This window comes from Camelus ferus, chromosome 9 (genome assembly GCF_009834535.1).
Source record: "Camelus ferus isolate YT-003-E chromosome 9, BCGSAC_Cfer_1.0, whole genome shotgun sequence".
Taxonomy (NCBI): Eukaryota; Metazoa; Chordata; class Mammalia; order Artiodactyla; family Camelidae; genus Camelus; species Camelus ferus.
The window spans coordinates 10,937,152-10,959,624 of NC_045704.1; the positions used below are offsets into that span (position 1 = coordinate 10,937,152).

At 42.8% G+C, this 22,473-nt stretch overlaps 1 pseudogene; it reads left to right on the forward strand.

The window, feature by feature from the left end:
* The window catches only part of LOC102508851, a 40,622-nt pseudogene continuing 18,149 nt past the window's right edge, over positions 1-22,473 (forward strand).

The window sequence follows — 22,473 nt, forward strand, 5'->3', positions numbered from 1 at the left end:
GGTTGTGCAGACGTTTACGGACCCGGAAGTGGAGAGAAGCCGAGGGAAGGTCACGCAGCTGACCGTAAGTTCCTCTTTTCTAATGTAAATCTGTGCTGCTCTGTCCCCCCTCTTCCGTCCTCAGGGTGTGGGAGTCACTAGGGACCTCTCACCCCAGCACCTGGCCCCCCCCGGCCACATAAGTCCCGACGGCGCCGCTCCAGGTCTGGGATCTTTTCCTTTGGGTCTGAAACCGGTCTGAGGCTAGTCTCTGCCCTTGGCTTTTCTACCTTCGGTCGCGGAGACTCCGCCATTCCTGATATTTTCCCTCATAAAACCCTTCACCCCCTCCGCCCCCGCCCGTGTAACGTCCCCTTCCGCGAGGTGGACTCGCGCCCCCAGCCTAGCCCTCTCGGCCCCTGGAGGGCAGCGCCTGCCGCCCCGCTCCCGTGAGGCCGCGTCCTCTCCCGGGTCCCGGGGTTCTGGGGAGCCCGGCCCTCTCCTGAGACCCCCTGCCTCCCAGCCCCTCTGTCCCAGCGTCCTCCTCAGGCCGGTCCTTCTGCTCCGCGGGCCTCCCCTTCGTAGTCAGCCCTTCCCCCACCCCTCGTAGGGGGAGGTGACCTGGGCCAGCCATGTGACATTTATGGTTCTTCCGTCCCATATTCCACCCTGCTGGAAAACTGGCTCTTTTGGTAGGAGGGCACCTTATTCAGTTTTCGTTCCTATAAATAACGTGGACGAGGGGGTCAGGAAAGCCAAAGAATCAGTGAGTTTCAGAGAAATAAAAACTCTGAGAAGGAGAAAAGAATGAGGGCGAAAGAACGGGAACATAAAAGATGGCTGAGGACGTGCAAAGAGACAGTAAAAAGAAAGACATCCGAAAAAAGGCATGGGAACAAAATAGAGAAATTTAAAAGCCAGATCTCCAGCGATTGGACCGCAACATAGGGAGCGGGGTCCTGGATCACCGGTAGGAGCGGGTAGCAGTGGTGAGGCAGTTCACAGAGAGTGAGGGAGAGGAGAAAAAGTGGAACCTTGGCCTTCAGAGCATCTTAGTCCTGGGAGAGAAAAAGGCCAAAAGGTGAGAAAAAGCAGAGGGAGAGCGAGAGCGGGAAGGAAGCCCAGCCGCCTGGGGTGCCCGAGAGTGGAGAGGAAGGGATAGCATGGATAGAAGGGTGTAACCCGGAAGACTTGAGAGTCAGAGAGACCGTCCTCAGATGGATTTCTCTGCATTCAGTGTAGTTTGAAGAGAGTTTATGTCACTTTTGCACTCAGATCTCCATTGGTTCTCATTTGTCCTCCCCCAAATCCCGACTCCTTACTGTGGCTCCACAGCCCTGTGTCATCCTCCGGGCCCTGCCAGTGTCTCCAGGCTTATCCTGGGAGCTCACCCTGTTCTCAGGGATCACTCTGCTCAAGTTACATTCACCTTTTCTCTGTTTTCAAACACTGAAACCTATTCTGAGATCTCAGTTCCTGTTCTTACCTTTTGCCTTCAAGTCTCCATGGCTCAGGCCCTTTGTCCTCCCTCAGGTTTTAGCTCAGAGAGGTGTCTCTATTCCCTCCTGACAGTTTCTGTTATGATATCCAGGTTTCATTGCCTCTGTTTCAAAAGCCTCTGTTTCAGTCACCTTCAAGTGCCCTTCTCCATGGATTATTTGGAGCCTTTCCCATTCTCCCCCCATTGAAGGGCTCACAGTGTTCCTCTTCCTCCCAGGATGGCTGCAGCACCTCACTCTGGGGAGGTGATTAGATGCTGGGGCTGTGGGTTGGGGTGAACGGTCCTCAGGGGGGACCAAGGGAACAGGGTAGGTGATGCGGATGGTTCCCATATTTGTTCTGCACGTTTCAGCTCTCGTTGATCCTTACCCCGTGTGGCTACTGAATTGCTAAAAAGATGACTCAGAGATGTAGGGAGTCCTAAAAATCCCCGCAGAACTGGTGTCCTCATGCAGTGTCCTGAGGTGTCCCCATGTTAACTGTGCTGTGTCACTGCTGTGCTGTAGCCCCCAAGTGTTCCAGGCTGTGCGCATCCAGGGACCTGTTGCCACCTTGTTGGGAGCTTTGCCTTCAGTATTTCATCCGCTCAGAGTCGGGGATAGTGATCTCACTGTGCTGAGGGTGGGCAGAAGTCTGGAGCCTAAGGGGGCATGATGGTGGCCTCCCTCAAAGAGCTGAGGTATCTTTTAATTACCTGTGAGTGAGGAGAACAGGAGACAAGAAACTTGGGGACCGACTGTCTCTGAGACTTCCTCACTGAACTCAAATGCCTTTGTGACTGGTCTCCATCAGTTCCCCAACTGCTAGTAAGTTTTCCCAGGGGGGCCTGCTTCCTGACCGTCATACCCAATGTCCAGTATCCTTTGGGTGGCAGCTTGTAGATATTTCTATTGCTCTTCCTTTGCTGAGAGGTCCTTGTGCCTTTTGCCCTGTTTCCCACGCTTGTGTGGAGGAGAGATGAAGAAATGAAGAAAGCGGAGGGGAAGCCTGTGGGATCTGCAGACGGGACCTGGCAGCCAGTGTGGGCGTCAGGATGAGCCTAGTGAGCAGTGTGAGCGCCTGTCCCTTGTGGGCTCCAGGATGTGGGACTGAGAGCAAGGGATGTCTCAGTTTTGGCTGGAGCACCTGGAATGGGGTTCATGGGTGATTTGGGCATTCATTGCCTTGTCCTCAGGGGATGGATCTAGGGAGTTCCGCACAGCATCCACTTCGCAGATGACTTGTGTTGGATCTTTTGGCAGCTCAAGGATCATTGTACAATTTTTGGAGTTATATAGGAACAATTTCAGTGATCATTTTGTGTGTTCCCTCTGGTAATTTTTGTGTTCCCTCTGGTAATTTTTAGTATGTTAGGTTACAAATGAACAAAAGCATGAGATGCACTTTGAAAGATACAAAAGGCAATTTGAAATTTTTTTTAAGAGATGTTGGGTTCTCACTGGAGCATGTCCATCACCAGAAACATCTTTCTTTTTATATGTAGTTTTTGGAGATGACAGTGTTTGGTCTGTGATCTCTGTAATGAAAATATTCTGTTTTGCGTTTAGTGGCTCCTTGAGTGTCTTCGTATGTATTTTTCCCTCCAGCATGATTTGTTACAGTTTGGAATGTTTTCTGGTATTTTATAGCCGGATGAGTGGAATATTAAGTGTTGTATGGACACTATATTGGCCCCCTGAGACTTTGTAAGTTAATTTGATTCCAAAAGGGAAATTTTGTATATCAACTTTAAATGGCTGGATGTTTGCATTAGGGACATTCTGCTAGGTGTGTGCCTGTGGACACAGCTTGAGGGACCATTAAGTTTTTTGATGTAGGAGAAGATTGTTCCCAGAATCAGAGGGCCAGCAACACCACAGGGATCTGAGTGCAGAGCTCATCCTTGGGAAGATGCAGGTACTGCCTTCTTGTTGCCCGTCAGTGCTGATTCCTGTACTGTCCTCTCCTCATCTGTCTCAAAATAGGTGTGCCCACGTGCGTGCGCGCGCACACACACACACACACACACTCTCACACAAAAAACAAAGTAGAGGGAACCCTTGTGCTTTGTGGCTGGGAATGCAATGGTACAACTCGTTTTGAAACTAGTATGGAAGTTCCCAAATAAATTAGACATCGAACAGGCACACAGTGTGTGAAACCCACCTGTGTCTAGATCTCCAAGGGAAAGGAAATCTTTGTACTGAGGGAAATATTTTCAACATGTACATCTAATGTACCGTGAACTGACTACCATCAGTCATACTGTGTTACTATATAGTTGGAATTTGCTGAGAGCAGCACTAAGTGTTCTGAGCACACAGAAATAAAATACTAGTGAGTGATGGAAATGTAAATTACTTTATTGTGGTAATTATTACACAGTGTAGACATCTGTCAGATGCTCACTTTATGCACCTCATATGTACGCCATTGTTGTGCACCAGTTATACCTCAAGCTGGGAAAGAAAAAGAAAGTGGGAGGTGTGCTGGGCTCCCCTCGACCCAGGCTTCACATTAGGTCAGTCAGACATGTTTCGAATACATGTTTTTTATCTTCTGACCAGTTAGTCCCCTTCATATAGTCTGTGGGTTCCAACCTCAGTGATATTTAAGGGACCCCAGGTGATTCCAGTCTGGGTCCCTCACTTAGCATCCTGACTCTGAGTCCTCCCATCCTGAGGGCTGGGATCCGGGCTGAGGGGGAGGGGGCTCTGCTCTGCTTGGGGATGGATCAGGGCCTGGTCTGTGACCTGAAGAGGGCTGTCGGGTCCAGCTGAGGCGCCCACTGCTGCCATGTGGGTGAGGGTCTCACCAGGAGGGGATCGTGGTCTGAGGACAGTGTGCGGAAATTCCCTTGTTGGTCTGTGTGTGGAGTTTCCTGATCCGAGTCCCTCCTATGACAGTGGGCAGCAGGGGACTGTCTGTCCCACGTGGTGAGGTCTCCCCTGTGTGTGTGGTTGTGGCACAGGGAGGGCTGTGTTGGTTCTCAGCATTAAAGGACATTTTTCCAACTTTCAGGATTGACCTCTAAAGACTTGCCTTTCCTGAAGGAAAAGTCCAGAAGAGAAGGAAGAGCAAAAAAAGGAGTCAGGAATGGCTGTTTCTCAGGTAAAGTCATATTCTCACTGGATTCTCAGTCTGTCCTTCCTGAAAGGCCCTTTGGGCTCTCTAGTCCTGTCTGACTCTGCAGCGTCCTGCCTGACACCTGTACATCCACAGTCACCCGGGACCCTCCCTCAGTGCCTGTCCTCCCCACTCAGACTCCACCCCCGGGACCCCGGGACCTGGAACGTGTGAAGCGGCTCCCCGGGTGGCGTCCTGGGCGGGCTTCACCCCCGTGGGTTGGAGACGCGGAGTCAGTGCTGTGGGGCAGCAGGGAGGGTTTAGGGGCCCATCTGGGTGCGCTGTCTGCTCTCTGTAAACCAGAGAAAGAAGCTGCACGGGGAAGTCAGGTAGTAATATGCACAATACGTGGTAAAATGGGGAAATCAGACCAATTAGGGAAGATTTGTTCTGTGTTTTCTAAGAGAGTTGAGCTACACGACTGAGTCACAGACTTAAATCTTAATGACTGTGAACAGAGTGGAAAGCCAGAGACATCAGTGACACAGGGTGTTTTCTTCTGTCATCGATTTTTAACCGTGAAATAAACCTCACTCTCTGACATTTGGGAATTTTTTAAATTGCTTTCATCACCTTGTTTTTAAGAAGATGTCTTTTCATTCTGTGGATTGTGTTCTTTGACACTCAGAAGTTTTTGCCTTTCATGCAGGAAGAGGCCCAGTTCCATCCTTCTGCTGGTAGATACCCAGTTTCTCAGCCCCATTTGTTGTTGACTCTGTCCTTTCGCCTTTGTGTCGTCTGGGCTCCCTTGTCTGTCCTGTTTACCTGTATTCACAGGGTAATTTCCGGTGTTCTAATCTGTTCCATTGATTATGCACTTTCATGTTGTTTGCCTTGAACTACTTTCAAGTTTTCTCAGGGAAACTTGTGTCAATGTACTTTTCATGCCTTTTCTGTTACTTAAGTTTTTGTTTCTTCAGTTCAGGAGCCCAGCCACCTTAGTTCATGTGTTTGCTGTGTCTTCCTCATTTTCTTCCTCAAGTGGAGTTTCTTAGTGTCTCTCTGATACTTCTCTTCTGTGAGATTGGAACAGATCTTCCTCCAGTGAGCTATCTTGTTGATAAAAAGTTCTCACCTATAAACATGTAGAGTAATAGTTAGCATATAGGAAGTATTCAGACACCTTTAGTCATTGTTCTTGCCATCATCTTCATAATTTAGTTTTGTATGAAGCCACTGTGGACATTGTCATCTCTGAAGACACCAGTCAGCCTGTAGCTCATCTAGATACTGAGTATCACTCAGTGTGTGACATGTAATATCTAACACTCCTGCATAGACAAGCCATTGTTGATTTTTATTTGTATTTATTTTGTGTATTTTCCCCTGAAATGAAAAATGCACATTGCTTGGAGGATATCATAATCTCTATGAAAAGGCATGAGAAATTAGAGTTGGAGACCCAGAATTTAATCCCAATACCTTTCCACGGATCTGTCAGAACACACACTTCAGCTGACTTGATCCTCACCCCTCTCTCCTCTTCTCATCTTGTGTGCAAATAAGAGCTCTTCTCATGGGGATACTTGGTGAAATGTGTTTTCATTTCACGGACAGTTGACCTTCGAGGACGTGGCCATCGAGTTCTCCCAGGAGGAGTGGGAGTGCCTGGACCCTGCTCAGAGGGCCTTGTACAGGGACGTGATGCTGGAGACCTGCAGGAACCTGCTGTCCCTGGGTGAGGAGAACTGCCATCCAGATGTTGCGATCTTCCCTTGGGTGTCTTTGCATTTTCCCTGTGTGCTCCTTGGGAGCCTGTGTTTTGCTTGACTAATCTGCAATCTCTGTTGACTCAGACATGAAAAGCTTCACAGCCTGGCACCAGGAGTTTGAAAGTACTTTTTCATGAGACGATCTGCTTACTTCATGGAACATCAGAGGTTGTTCCAGAGCTTTTGTATGTATCAAGCTTAACGGCAGACTTTCCAGTTTTCTTCTCCAGAGCTTTTGAGTTAGCACTTCTAGGAGGTCAGCTACATTTCTGCATATTATACTGTCCCTGTGTATTCAGAAGGAGGCAGACAGTGGCTAAAATTTTGAAATATTTTTCTAGATCCATTGGTAATGTCCTTAATCCTCAGCTGAACAGATAAGTAAGAGTCTGGAAAAGTCACAGCAAATCGTATTTTTTCTTATGTAAGGGAATTTCTGTTTCTCATCTGAATGTTTTACCACTTTGTAGTAAGAGAAAGAGCCCTGGGCTGTGAAGTGTGAAGTGAATGCCTTTGGTGGTGGATCGATGTGTGAACACTGGTCAGACCTCAGAAGGGCAGAGAAGCCTTGTTATTAAATAGTATTTGAGGTGGGGAGGATGTCGCTCAAGTGGTAGAGCGCATGCTTAGCATGCATGGGGTCCTGGGTTCAGTCCCCAGCACCTCCTCCAAAAATAAGTGAATAAGTAAACCTAGCTACTTCCCCACCCAAAAAAATGTTTTTTAAAGATAGTGTTTGGGAAACTCTCCCCTCCTCAGAGACTTCTGTGGGAATATAGATGTTTACTCATTACTGTAAACTCTCAGAGGAAATTTTTTTCTCTGTAACTTACCCTTCTGTAAACTGTTCTTTCATCCTTCAGTGGTGCTGCGGCTCCACCAGAGACAAAGTATCATGATCTACATGCTGTCATGTGGCTCCTGTGAACTTGTTACTTGACTTTGAGGAGTGTGGGGCAGGCTCTGTTTTCGAGGTCTCTCACCCCTCATACCTCCTTCAGGGTAGGATTCCACTGGATGCTCTGATCTCAGTGCATGTAGATCAAAGCTGTTGCCTCCAAACTCCAATCCCCGGACCTTGCCCAGTTCCCTCCCGGTTGGCTGTTCTTAGAAGACCTAATCACAAAATGGGAACACACTGCCTGCTGTTTGATCCCACCTGCCACCTCAGACCTGCGTGGAGCTGTCTCAGGCCCCATCTGCTTGTTGCCATCCCTCAGCCATTGCTCTTTTCCTGCTTTTCCCACACAGGTCAGGGCTGTGGTAGCCGCCGGGTGGATTGGATCTTCTGTAATTATTACTTAGGATGAGTATAAGGGCAGTGGACAGAGATGCTCTTTTTCATCCCCCGTCCCTGGTCGGGTGGGCGTGGGTCCCTCAGGCCCGGCTCCGCGTCGGTGAGCGGAGCGCGGCTTCCTTGCAGGGTCCTGCGACGTCCGACCCACCTGTCTTGTATTTTGTTGGGTCTGTGCTGCTCAGCCTAGTCGTGAAACGTCTACTCTTCCTATTTTCTTCCTCTCCTACGTTTGCGTGATTATTCCTCTGAAATTTGCTTTTGATATACGTAGTCCTAAAGCCTGAGATTTTATCCAGTTTCCTTGCTGTGATGGGGTGCCCTGAGTTAATGGACAACCTCTGGCCAACTCTATGGAGTGAGGTTACTGGGTAACGGAGAATTTTGGAGGAGAATACTTCCCCTCATATGTTACAGTATTTTTCTGCCGTGTGTAACACCCGCACTTGAAGCTGCTTAGTGGAGCGGTCAGCGTGTCCCACCACGCGAGGCCGGAAGCAGCAGGAGAAGCGGGAGGGTGGGGCTCAGCGGTAGAGCGCTGCTTAGCTTGCACCGGGCCCTGGGTTCAGTCCCCGGTACCTCCTCCAGAAGTAAATAAATAAATAGAACTAATTACCTCCCCTGCAAAAAAAAAAAACAAATTGAAAAAAAATTTTTTAAGTATCAGGAGAGCCAGACTTGTAAGTCTTTTTAATTTTTTTGTTTGCTTTTGAGGAACGTCACAAATGCATGTCTCAAGGGCTCTGTGACAGTGCTCTCACACCTCGTAACGACCACGCCCTTTCAGTCTCCGTAGGTGGTATGAGGATTTCTCCTGGGGACCAAGTTCACAGCTTCCTATTTGTGAGGCTGTTGAGTAAAGTGTTAGTGACGGCATATTCTTTGTCACCTGCGTGTGCCTTTGTTCATTCTACCTCGGCACCTAATTTTGAAGCATCTTTGAGAAGGTTTATGAAGTGGAGTGATACCTTCCATAATGAACCATCATTTGTTTTGTTTAATAAACTATCCTTGCGCCATTGAGTGGGCCTCACTGCCTTGTGGAACTTCATGTAATCAGAAATGCAAGAGTTTATTTCTGACGTCCTTGCTCTGTTCCACTGGTCTCTCTGTCTGTCTTTATGCCAGTACCACATGGCTTTGAGTAGTTCAGCTTTGTAGTAATTTTGACATAATTGTGAAGCCTCTAGGTTTGTTCTTTTTTACCTTATTTTTGCGATCAAGGATACTGTGAGATTGTATATAAATCTTAGGATGGATTAATCTGTTTGTTCAAGAAACAGTATTGGGGTTTTATAAGGATGGTGTTGACTCTGGATCGCTTTGGGTAGTATTGACATCTTGAGAATATTGACTTCCAGTGCATGAACTTGAGATAATCACTGCATTAATTTGTATATTTTCTAATATTTTTTAATGCTTTGTTTTTAGTTTACATGGTACAAGTCTTTCCCTTGTTATATAAGGTTATTTCAAGAATTTTATTTCTTTTTTGATGGTAAATGGAGTTATTTTCTAAATTTCATTTTTGATTTTTTCAGTGTTAATGTATATAAACACAATTGAATTTTGCTTGCTGATTTTATATCTTGTAATTTTTCTGAGTTCCTTCATCATTTCTAGCAACTTTTTTGCAGATCCTTCGTGGTATTCTACATATTAGATCATGTTGTTTCTCAAAAGAGATCATTAATCTCTTTTTCTGCCTATGTATTCTTGCTAGGACTTCTAGTAATATGTTTTTAGAAACAGTGAGAGCAGATATCCTTGTCTTGTTCCTGATCTTAGAGGAAAAGCTTCTAAGTCATTCACCGTTGTATGAGTGTGATGTTAGCCATCACTGTTAACATAGATCCTTAATGCTGAGGAATGTTTTTGTTTCTACTTTATTGGATCCTTTTATCACAACGTGCTGTTATCTTTTATCAACTGCTTTTTCTGTATCAGTTAAGATGTTAATCCGATTCTTTTCTTTCATTTTGTTAACATGCTGCTTTATTTAACATTGTTAGATTTTCATATATTGAACCATCCTTGTATTTCAGAAATATATCCCCATTACTTATACAATTTTTTTAATGTCCTGTTGAGTTCACATGACTATTATTTTGTTGGTGATTTTTGCATCATTCTTGGTTAGAAATTTTAGTCTCTGGTTTTCTTGTAGTGCCATTATTTGGCTTTTGTATTAGAATAATTCTGACCTCACAGGGAGAATTTGGAACTTTTCCCTTCAGTTTTTCGGGAAAGAGTTGAAGGAAGGTGGGTTTTAATTGTTTTTAAATGTTGAGTAGAATTCTGCAGTGCAGCTATGTGGCTTTTTAAGTTGAATGGTTTTTGATTAGTGATTCGGGGTCTTTACAAGTTACAGTGCTGTTAGATGGCTTAGAATAGTGCATTTTTTTCCTTTATCGAAGTAGAGTTGGATCACAGTGTGTCACAGCATACAGCATAATGTTTGAGTGGTACATATACATACCTGTATCCGTCTTCATATTCTTTCTCATTGTAGGTTACTACAGGATATTGAATAAAGTTCCCTGTGCTATACAGTGTAAACTTGTTTATCTATTTTATATATACTAGTCAGTATCTGCAAATCTTGAACTCCTAATTTATCCCTTCCTGCCCCCTTCCCCCTGGTTAACCAGAAGATTGTTTTCTATTTCTGAGTCTGTTTACTTTTTGTACATAAGTTCATTTCTGTCTTTTTTTTTTTTTAAAGATTCCACATATAAGTGATATCATATGGTATTTTTCTTTCTCTTTCTGGCTTATTTCACTTAGTATGACAATCTCTCCAGGTCCATCCATGTTGCTGCAAATGATATTATTTTATTATTTTTTAAGAATAGTGCATTTTTTATAATGAAGACCGAAAAGATACTATTATATACAAAGATACATTCATATTCTGTCATGTTGGTTATGACATCCCTTTGTTTACATTATATCTTGTATGCATTTCTGTTGCAGTTGGTTCTGATTAGCATTGTTTCTGACCCTATGAATAACTTTACAAATTGCTTACTCTTTATTCCATATATTTTGGAGCCAATGAACTGGATATTTCAGGGCACTGTCCTCGGTAGGGAATTGCTCTGCTTATTCACTGTTATCATAATTGGAGAATATTTCATTTATTAGTACTTAATTTTGATTCACAGATGATGGTCACACAGAATGGTTTATGCTTATTTATGGGTATATTATTTTATAGAAGGTATTTTTTAAAATATTTTGTTTTTCAAAAAATTGTTTTGCCATATTCTTCATTTTCATTATGCTATATTTCTTTCCCAGTTTTTAAGGGCCACTCATTTGTGTTCAGTAGATATGCTAGTTTTGGATTATTTAGTGCTACACTATATTGTCTGTTCTTTAGCATTTACTTATAAGTATGAAAAATATGTGTGTAATATAATATTCTTTTCTCAGTTATGAGAGAGCAGTATGTCTAATGGTATGTGCTTTGGTGTCGTGGTGGAAAACTACACTTTCTTTGACAGCTAACAGAATCTTGTTTAATGTGAGTGTTTCATCATAGGTTGTTTGAAACTAGGGTGCCCTAAATTTATTTCAATTATCTCTGATCACTTTTTCTTTAGTTCAAGAATTCTATTCCTTTTGTGTTCCTAAAATTTATAAAATCATGGTACATAGTTCGTAACTCTGGTATAATTACTTGTTTCAGTGTAATATCATGTGTGTAAGATGAAACATTCATTTATAAATTCTGATGAATAAAATACTTACGGTTCTTTTTATGTTGTAGATATGTCAGAAGTACATGTGATCAAGAAATTACAACTAAAAGCAAGCACTGATAGAGGAGAACTATTCCAAACAGCGATGTTGGCAGGACATGAAAGGAATAAAATAAAACACTTTTACCTCAGGAGCATCCGAGAAAATACATATGACTTTGAGTCACAGCAGACAGATGAGGCAGGAAATTACAACGCAATGAGTGTAACTCATAAGAAAAACCTTACTGATAAGAGAGATCAGCATGAAAGTATTGCAGGAATCAAGCCTGTGGATAAAGGGCCTGCATTAAGCTCTCTGGACAACCTGCATATTTTTAAAAGTGAGGAGAAAATTGATGAGTTTAATCAAGCCAACAAGAGTATCAATAATTGTGCCTCATTTTTACCACTTCCAGGAATTTCTTCTAGTATCCAGACCAACATTCGTAACATACGTGGCAATGGTTTTATGCATCCTTTAATACTAACACAAGACCAGAAAGCACGCAGAGAAAGACCTTATAAATGTAATCAGTGTGGCAAAGCCTTTGTTCAGGGATCATACCTCAGTAGACACCAGATCGTCCACACAGGAGAGAAATTACATAAATGTGATGTATGTGAAAAAGTCTTTAGTCGAAATTCCTACCTTGCAGTTCATCAGAGAATTCATACCGGAGAGAAACCTTACAAATGTAATGAGTGTGGAAAGGCCTTTAGGCAAAAAGGAACCCTTGGAGGTCATCAGAGAATTCATACTGGAGAGAAACCTTACAAATGTAATGAGTGTGGGAAAACCTTTAATCATGGCTCCCACCTCACGAAACATCAGAGAATGCATACAGGAGCAAAACCATATCAATGTGATGTATGTGGGAAAGTCTTTAGTCGAAATTCATCCCTTGCAGTTCATCAGAGAATTCACACTGGAGAGAAGCCTTATAGATGTATTGCATGTGGCAAAACCTTTCACGAGGGCTCAAGCCTCAGGAGTCATCAGTTAATCCATACAGGAGAAAAATTACATAAATGTGTTGTATGTGGCAGAGTCTTTAGTCATCGTTCAAACTTTACAAGACATCAGAGGATTCATACTGGAGAGAAACCTTACAAATGTAATGAGTGTGGCAAGGTCTTTCGTCAAAAAGCAACCCTTGTAAGTCATCAGAGAATTCATACTTAGGAGAAACCTTTCAAAAGGAAAGGGTGTTGAAAGCCTTTACTCAGATCTCAATCCTCACTACACATCAGGAAATAAATACAAAGGGGAAACCATATTAATGTGATGTATGTGGGAAGGTCTTCATTCAAAATTGGTATATTAAGTTTATGCGAGATTTATCCTGGGGAGAAATGGTGGACATGTCATGAGTGTGGCAAAGCCTCACCATCAGATAATCCATAATGGACAGAAATTGTAGAAATGTAACGAACGTCTCAGTGTCTTCAGTCAAAATTCATACCTCAGGGTCCACCAACAACTTTGTAAATCAATTGGAGTTCAAAAAAAAGGAATCCACCAGGGAATTCATACTGGAAAGAAAGTTTACAAATGTAGTAAGTATGGCAAATCCTACTTTGAAGCCTAACTTACCCTCAGGTAATCCAGGCTGCTGAGGGATTTTAGGCATCCATTTTAGCAGATATCCACACGTTAGGCTTCCAGGGTATCCTAGAAGGAAAGCAGATAAATGTGTGTAGTATGACCAGGACTTTGGGTAAGGAATGCAGTCACAAAATAATTCATTCTGGAGATTACCTCACACGTGCCCTGAACGGGGAGAACCTTTACTGAGGGCTCACTTCTCACCAGTCATCAGGTAGTCCATATGGGACAGAACATTACTGATGTACTGAATGTAGCAAAGCTTTTGTGTTGTGCCTTAAATGGAGGGTTCACCAAATACTTCATACTTAAAAAATGCTATGAGTATGGCACAGTTTCAGATTGTTACTCAGTTGTCAGTAGATATCAGATTATTTATCCTGGAGAGAAACCACACAAATGTAATGTGTGTGGCAAGGGCTTTACCCAAAGGTCACAGGTTAGGGATTATACTGGAGAGAGATCTTTCAGATGCAATGGGCATGACAGAACTTTTTCCTTGACTTCAAGTATTAGGCAACAGGAGGAGAATCTTCTCTTCTGTTGAACAGAAATCATACAAATTAATGAGCAGAGTTTTTATTCAGGCCTCTCAATGTGCTGGACTCCTCAGTACACATCTTTAGGAGAAACTGCACAAAGTATGTGGGCTAAAGCTTGCAGCTGGAGAGCGAAGCTCTGGAACAGAGAGGACTTCTTTTGGAGAGCAGCATTTCCAATCTACTGAATGTTGTAAAAATTTCCGCCAAGAATCCACATGACTCATCGTGCTCATTATGTTCAGGGTTCTGGTCCATGGATAGGTCACAGGTGGGTTACAGGACTGAAAGCTCTACCTCAGCTGACTGAACAGAGCAGGCAGGACATTAAGGGCCTGGGCTTTTCATGGGAGGAGAGGGACCAGTTACTAGGGACTGAGTATGTGTTGTGAGCAATGCGCGGGAAAAGTTGGTCAGTTTCTCCATTGCACGGGAGTAGCTGTTGTACATATCTATGTTCCATGAAAACTTAGTCTTACTCTTTGAAATCCAAGGGAGAGCTGTTATGAGAGGAACATTTAACTGAAAAAAACAAAATTGAGGGGCGGGTTTAGCTGAGCGGCAGAGTGTAGACTTTAGCATGCACAAGGCTCTGGGTTCAATCCCCAGTACCTGCATTAAAATAAATAAGTAAACCTAATTACCCACCCCCAAACAAACAAACAAAAGAAATTTAAAAAGGAGAAAATTCCAAAATCGTGGATGTATGTGCATGATTGATATTTAATTGCTGCCATTACCTCTTACTACGGTTTAACTCAAAATGTACCCTAGGTCCCCTGTCTTGATTAATAAAGTTTATTATTTTTTATAACCCTCGGTGAATCATGGTCCTCTGAACAACAGTTTTATTCCACCTTGGTACTTTATAACGGAAGCTAAACGTGCACCATTAGGCATTCAGGGTTGAAAGAATATGTACCAGTTTCTTTCCTTGATAGAATCAAAAACATACAATTTGGTGATTAGACACTCATAATTTATCCTTGAGTTATTCTCTCCAAACTCTGCTCCAGAATATTTTTGTGGCTTTAATCAAAGTACCATAGAAGTACATTTCAGACTGTTTCTAGTAAAGTACAAAAAGTTAACGAAGTAAATTTAAAGACCTACTTGGCTTTCTGGAGTGATTCATGAATCAGGGTGCACTCCATCTAGGAAATAAAGAGATACTCAGAGGACCTGTACAAAATGGAAAGTTTTTGTAGGTAGCAACCAGGCAGAGAGAAAAGTATTACCAACAGAGAAAATTCCTTTATGCAATGTTACCTTTCGCTGGGGGAGAGAGGGCAAAGATGCTGCCTTGTAGATTACCTCACTAGTGTTGAAATCCAGAGTGACTGGTTTAAGGTCACATTCCTGGGAGGGGTCAAACAATTAAGTCTTGGGTTGCGTGCTGGGGTCAAGGGATTCCTTCCTGGGTCTGTTTTACTTTTTTTGAACACTCCCTAAAGCCTGCTCCACATTCATGAATATGCAGCACGTGAATGTAGTGCTTCCTGTTCTTAATTGTACCCAAAGAAAACCATGCATGCAGCTGGATTTACATGATGTGAAAATAAGAACATAGTAAGCATATACAAAATATAAGAAAATTAAAATTTTGCAAATCTCTTTTTTGTTCTTGAGTCAGTGAAATAATTTGAAAAGATACATGTTCATGAGTTTTCTCTTACAAATGAATAATATATAATGGGAACTTTTTTATTAGCAATTGCTATTTTCTTAGCAGTCTTGAGGTAATGTGGAGTGATTCCAACCACTTAAGCATTTTTCAGATATTCTGGTGTTTTGCTTCTCATGTTAATTTTAGAATTATCTTGTTTGTGGCTACAAAAAATATTGATTGGAAATGCATTAAACCTGTAGATCAAATTGGATTAATACTGTTTCTATGTTGTGCCTTCCAATCAATGAATTTTATGTGTTTCTCTAAAAGTTTAATGAATATGGTATGTTTCTCTAGGATGACCTACATAAAAAGGTCATGTTTAATTTTTTTCACTATTATTTTGTTCATTTTCAGCAAAAAGTCCATATATTTTTAGATTTACACATTTTTCTTTTTTTGAGGCTTCACGTGGTATTACATTTTGAATTTCAATTTCTGAGATGCTAGTATGTAAAATTGCAATACATTTTTAAACGTTGTTCTTGTATCCTGCCACCTTCCAAATTAGGCTTTTTCTAGAAATCTGTGGGGATTCTTTTGATTTTGTACATACATCATTTCATTAAATTTCCTATTTCTGTAGCAAATTACCACCAATTGAGAGCCTTAAGCAAATACATTCTCTTCTGATTCGGAGGTCAGAAATGTAAAATGAGTCCAGTGCAAAGCACTGTGTTCCTTCTGGATACTCCATATCAAAATTTGTTTCTTTGTCTTTCCTGGATCCCAGAGGCCACATAATCTTTTGCCTCTTGGTCCGTTTCCTCCTTCTTTTAAGGCAGCAAGGTAGCCTCATAAAATCCTTCTTTATCTCTGTTGACATGCTTCCATTACATCATCAATTTCTACATGAGTCAAACTTAACCTGCCTTTTTCTTATAAAGACCGTTGCGATTATATCAGATTCACTACCATTGTTCAATAAAATCTCCTATGTCTATTTCTCATTCTACTTTGTAATACAGAGACAAGTCCAGCTCTTCTTTCCTTAAAGAGCCTAAATTAACTCTACTTTCAGGAAGTGTTCCTGGATCCACCACGGCCCCACAGCAACGGCTTGGAGAACCGCGTTCCCAACCACTGAATTGGTGTTGAGTCTCATGATCCATGCACGCGAGCAACAACTTTTTACTGCAGCCGTTGTTGTTAAGAGGAAACATCTTAGTCTCCGACATAAATGCCCACAGAAGTGTAAGCTTTTACCTCAAAACTGCAACAGACTGTAACTTGAATGAAGCGGGTAAAGGTACAGGGACGCACCATCCCCTCCCCGCCCCTGCCCCGCCCTCCAGCTCTATCTGGGTTCCCTCCTAACCCCACCACTAGCCCCGCCCCTCCGCTAGCGCTCCACCAAGGGCCCGCTCCCGGAAGTCCCGCCTCCGCGCGTGCGCAGTTTCCTACGGATCCGGAAGTGGGGCGCGCTGAGGGAGGGTCACGCTGCTCTGCTTTCTAGTGCAAATCTGTGCTGTTCCGTCCTCTTTATTCCAGCCTCAGGGTGTGAGGGTCACTACAGACCTAAAATCCCAGCACCCAGCTCTCCGCCATGTAAATCCAGACATCGCTGCTGCAGGTGATGTATTTTTTCCTTTGGGTTTGAAGTCACTCTGAGGCTGGTCTTTTCCCTCGGCTTTTCTGTGTTTAGTCCAAGGAGATGATACAGGAACAGTGGGGCGCGAGTGGATGGCGGTGTTTCAGGTCTTCGGCCGGTCTTTGGCATGCGCCTGACCAAGTGAGGGTCCTTGGCTTCCTGCAGTAAAAAATTCAAGAGTGAGTTATAAGAGAGTGAAGGTAGACTTATTCAGAGAGAGAGAGAGAATCCACAGACGAATGGAAGCGATCTCAAAAGGCAAGAGGAAGGCCCTGAGGTGCAGGGTGGTTAGCTTTTATGGACTTGATAACTTCATATGTTAGTAAGTGGAGGATTATTACAACCCCTTTGGGGAATGGGCTGGGATTCCCAGAAATGGGGCCATCACTCAGTTTTTGATCTTTCATGGTTAGCTTCGAAACTGTCCTGGCAAGTGTGGGAGTGCCATTTACCATGTTAATACATTACAATGAGCTTATAAGGAGGCTCTAAGTCTAGTGGGAGTTGACCTTTCCGCCATCTTAGTGCTAATTGCTGTGTCATTCTTCTACTGGTTATACCCTGTCCCCTTCCCTCCTCTCTCATGGACAATGCCTTGCCAGATATTTTTGTTCTTAAACCCATTTACTCCCACTGTCCCCTCCATCTAAAGTCCTCTTCCTCCCGGTGGATTTGCGCCCCAGCCTCACCCTCTGCGCCCCTGGAGGGCAGCACCAGCTTCTCCGCTCCCGTGAGGCCACGTTTTCTCCCGGGTCCCGGGATTCTGGAGAGCCCGGCCCTCTCCTGAGACACCTTCCAGTCCAAGCCTCTCTCTCCTTGGATCCTTCTCAGATCGGCCTTTATGCTCTGAAGGCGTCCTCTTCACAGTCAACCCATCCCTGACATCGTGTAGGGGTAGGTGACCTGGACCAGCCATATGACACTCAGTGTTGTTTGGTTCCCAAATCCCACCCAGCTGGAAATGGTCTTTTCTGTTCCTGGCGAAGGGGATCAGGAAAAGTAGAGATAAAGGGCCACTGAGAGAGAGAGAGAGAGAGAGACTGAGAAGGAGAAAATGAGGGAGAACCAGTGGCAATGTTGAGGATGAAAGGGGGAGATGTCACCCCAGCCCTCTTTACCTCTTCTTTCCTTGTCCTCCTCCCTCAGGCTCTAGAATTAGAGAACTATACTTTCTTTGAGTAATCCTCTTGCCCTCCTCGTGCACCCAGCCTTCTCAACTAACAGATACACTTGGTCTCCTCAGATAATTCCGAGTTCAAAGGAAGAGAGAGGCAACATTCAGTTGTGCCCACTTACCCTGACTGTGTAGCAGGGAAGCCCTGGGGATGGGGGCTGGCTCAGGCAGCTGCTCCAGGATCCATTCCAGGTGCTGGGTGATTTCAGTAAAGGGAGCACGAGTGCTGGGTTCCATCTGATGGGGAGAGACGGGCAGCTTCACTAAGTGCTCCAAAAGAGGGACGCTGTTTTCCTTATCACCTGGGACCTTGTCAACTGATGGATTGGGGTGAAGGGCAGATCTTGCCGAGAGACAGTAAAATGAAAGAGTGTTTAGCCATAAATGTAGCCAATGAATAGAGAAGTGAATAAAAAACCCGGATCTGCACGGATTGGAGAGCAACATAAGGAGAGGGGCGCTGGATCAGCATAGGAGTGGGGGTAACACCCGTGAGGCATTTCACACAGAGAGTAGGTGTTAGCGAGTGACACTTTGTGTGTCCAAGACACACTGAAGCCAAACAAACAGAAATGGAGTTTGGAGCTGAGAAAGGTTTATTGGGAGGCTGAGTAAGGAGTAATAAAGAGAAAATTTTAGAGAATTTTTTTTTACTGTTTTTTAGTATTTAAACTTTATAGTCTTTGTTTTTTTGTTATTTTTCTTAGTATTTTGGGTTGCAAATAAAGAAAGCTTTAGATGCACTATGAAAGATATAAAATTGGAGAATTTGGAGTGTTTCCTTGGTTGATGTGGGGTTCTCACTGGGGCACATTTATCACTGAGAACATCTTTTATCTGTAGTGTTTGGAGATGACAGTGTGTGATCTGTGATCACTGGGAATGAAAGTATGGTGTTTTGCATCTAGGTGTTCCTTGGGTGTCTTCATATATATTTTCCCCTTTGGCACGATTTAGTAGGTTTTGGGATGTTTTCTGGTATTTTATAGCAGGATGAGTGGATATGGGTTTTATGGAGACTTGGATTCCATGAGCGTTTGTAAGTTCACTTGAGTCTATAAGGGAAGTTATGAGCACTAAGCTTCAAATGGCAGAAGGTTTTCGTTAGAGGAACTCTGCTAGGTGTGTCTGTGGACACAGTTTGAGAGGGGCCATTGAGTTCTTTGATGCAGGGAAAGATTGTTCTAAGAATCAGGGCCAGCAACACCAGTGATAGGCAGTGCAGAGCTCATCCTTTTGGGAAGGAGTAGCTACTACGTTATTGCTGCCATACTAGCGATGGTTCCTCTACTTCCCTCTCCTTATCTGTCTCAAAACATGTGCGTGGGCGCTCACACACGTACAATACAGAGAACAGGGAACCCTTGTGCTTTGCTGTTGGGAATGTTAAATGGTACAGCCCTTATCTAAGACAATATGGTGGTTAGTGAATAAATTCAACATAGAACAGGCACACAATCTACGAAACCCACCTCTGGCTAGATACGCAAAGAAAGTGAAATTATTATAGTGAGGGAAATATTTGCAGTCCAGTGAACATGATTGCATTATTCACAACAGCCACGATATAGAAATTTTAAAAAGTCTGCTGAGAAATGAGTAGATGTAGAAGTTTCTGTTAGTCATAAATTATTATTATGACATCTGACCTTACTATTATTTCTGACATCATTAGCACTGCAGAAGACAGACATATGTGGAAAGCAGAAATGTCAATTCATAGAGCCATAGTTTATGAAAGTTGTTACCAGGGGTTGGGTGGCGGGGGGAAGTAGGGAGATGTTGGTCAAAGGTCGCAAATGTTCAGCTGTGAAATGAGTAAGTACAACATGTGAATCTAATGCACAGAATGCTCACTATAGTTAATTGCACTGTGTTTCTGTATACTTGGAATTTCCTGAGAGTAAATCTTAAGTGTTCTCACCCCACAGACACAAGTTGGTAATTGTGACTTGATAGGAGTGTCAGTTACTTTATTGTGACAATTGTTACACAGTGTAGACAGTCTGTCAGATAATCCCGCTGTACACTGCATATGAACACCATTGTTATGCATCAGTTATATAATTCAGGAAAGCTGGGAAAGAAAAAGGAAGTGGAGGTGCGCTGGGCTTGCCTCTGAGTGGTGCTCAACCCACGCTTCACGTTATTAGATCAGTCAGGCATTCTGCATATACATGTTTTATACCCTCAGACCAGAAATTCCCATTCATTCAGTCTGTGTGGGGTTCAACCTCATTAATATTTAAGGAGCCCCAGGTGATTCCAGTCTGGGTCCCTCACTGAGCATCCTGACTCTGAGTCCTCCCATCCTGAGGGCTGGGATCCGGGCTGAGGGGGAGGGGGCTCTGCTTTGCATGGAGATGGATCAGGGCCTGGTCTGTGACCTGAAGGGGACTGTTGGGTCCAGCTGAGGCGCCCACTGCTGCCGAGTAGGGGAGGGGCTCACCAGGAGGGGAGGGTGGATCTGAGGACAGTGTGGGGAAACTCCCTTGTTTGTCTGTGTGTGGAGTTTCCTTTCCTGAGTCCCTCCTGGGACAGTGGGCAGCAGAGGACTGTGTTCTACGTGGTGAGGTCTCCCCTGTGTGTGTGGTTGTGGCACAAGAAGGGGTGTGTTGATTCTCAGCATTAAGCTGCATCTTTCCAACTTTCAAACTGAGTTCTCAAGACTCATGTTGCCTGAGGAAGAAGCCCAGGAGAGGAGGAAGAGGAGAGAAAAGAGGTCAGGAATGGCTCTGTCTCAGGTAAAGCCATATTCTCAGTTGATTGTTTCAACTGTGCTTCCTGAAATGCCCTTCTTTGGATTTGCTAATCTGTCTGACTCTGAAGTATCCAGCCTGACACCTGTTCATTCAGTCACCCGGTACCTTCCTTCTTTCAGGGCCTGTCTTCTCCACTTACATTCCATCTCCTCACAAGAGTTGGATTTCACAGTGATGGTCAGAGTCCCTTCAGACAAGTTCTCAGAAGATGAAACAGATTTGCAACAGCATCAAAGTTGTGCCATATTGTCAGTAAATGACAAAAAGTCTTAAAAATGCTTATTATTGAAGACCTAATGAAAGGTCAATATAATGAGACTAACAAACAGATCTGCTTATTTCTGTGATGTATATTTTAACAGTATGATAGATAACATTATTTTAAGACATCTTAGAATTTGAAGAATTTCATACAATTTTGAAATACATTAACATACATCTAGACAAATATAAGGTTCAAATATTTGGTTTGTTTGTTTAATTTGCCAAAGCTCCATTTTAATTTAACCTGATTGTTTCCACATTTTACCTGGTGAGAGAGGAATCTCAAAATATCCCAGGGGACATTGAGAAGCGCCTAGTTATTTCAGTGTCAAAAAGTCTTCCCTCAGATACTGATTTTGAGCAGGTGTGTCACTAATATTTGTCAAAAGGTTTTGTACATTTGCGCATACCGGATGACAGATCATTATGAAATGATACTTAATTATCTATTTGTTCAAAGCAACACTGAAAGATTTCAATGACAAATAGAAAAGGTTATCGAGTTGTAAGGAATAGTGGCCTCTTCTATATTCAGAAGTTTTAGGCTTTTTTTTTTTAGTAATCACAGACCTATTTAAGACAATATGAAGTATAGGAAATAATTCCAGTAAAACACAAATGTTTGTTTTCTAAGCACTTTATATAAAGTTAAGGGAGAACCTTTCACAATCCATTATTAGGAGCAAACCAGTATTCAAATATTTTTTTCTTTAAGAAAACAAATATTTTCCTTTTTTTCAGAGAGAAAACCCAAATTTAAATTTTGCACCAGGGTGTTATCAACATTAAACTCAATTATCTTTAGTTCCTATGTAAAGGAAGCCGAAATTGAATGCATCTATTTTTAGTAATGTTTCGGTATTTTATTTGGAAATCATCTAGATATTTAATAACTACCCATCTTTTAATTTAACTTAGCAAAAGTATAAAGTTTCATGTTGCCAAAGATTTGGGAAAGCAATTTAAAATGTTTACATCTAAACTTTGATCTCACACATATCCATTCAGTTCAGTTGTTGTCGACTTTCCTGTTTAGACTACTTACACAAAATTTTACCACATTATTTTTATTGCTGACACTTTTCTAACTGAGGTAACAAACTTCTTTGGCCAAAAAAGCCAACTAGGATAAAAAGTATATGCCTGTATTATTTTCTGTTTTGATAACTCCAAAGATATGTCTATTTTCATTGAACTGACAACCTTAAGCTAGCTTTCCTGTACTAAAATTTAATCCCACATTGCATGAACTTGCAAAGCATTTTAGTTAGATTTCTGTTATATTTCCTTAATTCCTATATGTGCTTGTTTTTTTTTTTAAGCCAGTTAGAGTTCTTTTACAAAGTAATTTTAGCAATGCCATCCCAATTGAGGAAAAAAAAATACCACACACCTTCAATACACATATACATATATAGAGATACACATAAAAATACAGACAGATTGCAAACAAAAAACATGTATTTTCCCTAAACTTTTAGCCATGTCTCAGAACTCAAAACTCTGAACTCAAAAGCATATGTAGATCC